The sequence below is a fragment of the Camelina sativa genome, chromosome 3 (genome assembly GCF_000633955.1).
Source record: "Camelina sativa cultivar DH55 chromosome 3, Cs, whole genome shotgun sequence".
In the NCBI taxonomy this organism is placed as follows: domain Eukaryota; kingdom Viridiplantae; phylum Streptophyta; class Magnoliopsida; order Brassicales; family Brassicaceae; genus Camelina; species Camelina sativa.
In genome coordinates, this window is record NC_025687.1 from 2,439,195 (window position 1) to 2,439,653 (window position 459).

The window sequence follows — 459 nt, forward strand, 5'->3', positions numbered from 1 at the left end:
ACGAGGCAAGTAATGATCAGTTTAAGTTATGAACTTATATAATATATATGGCAAATTACATGGGAGTTCATAGAAAATTTATATGGAATGGTACTGCCTTTCTATCGGTCTCATTCCCAAACTTAGCATACTCTCTCCTAAAACACTCATTACAGATTTAATTTTGTTCATTCTTTTGGTTGTCCATGATATAGTCCTCAGGCTTGTGTTTTATTTACTCAGTTTCTCAGATTGTGTACATTTGCTTTCAGCTATAATGTGGACAAATCATCAAGCGAAGACAGGTCTTTGTTCTTTGACCGTTTGATTGAAGCTGCTCTCTCAGTCATTTCAGGCTTAAACGGCAAATCTGATGGACGACAATCCCTCCCAGAACTTCCCAAGGTTCCAAAAGAACCTACTGGTCCAAAACCCGCAGAAATAAAAGCCAAGGTGGAAGCTGAGCAGCATGCCCTTCGA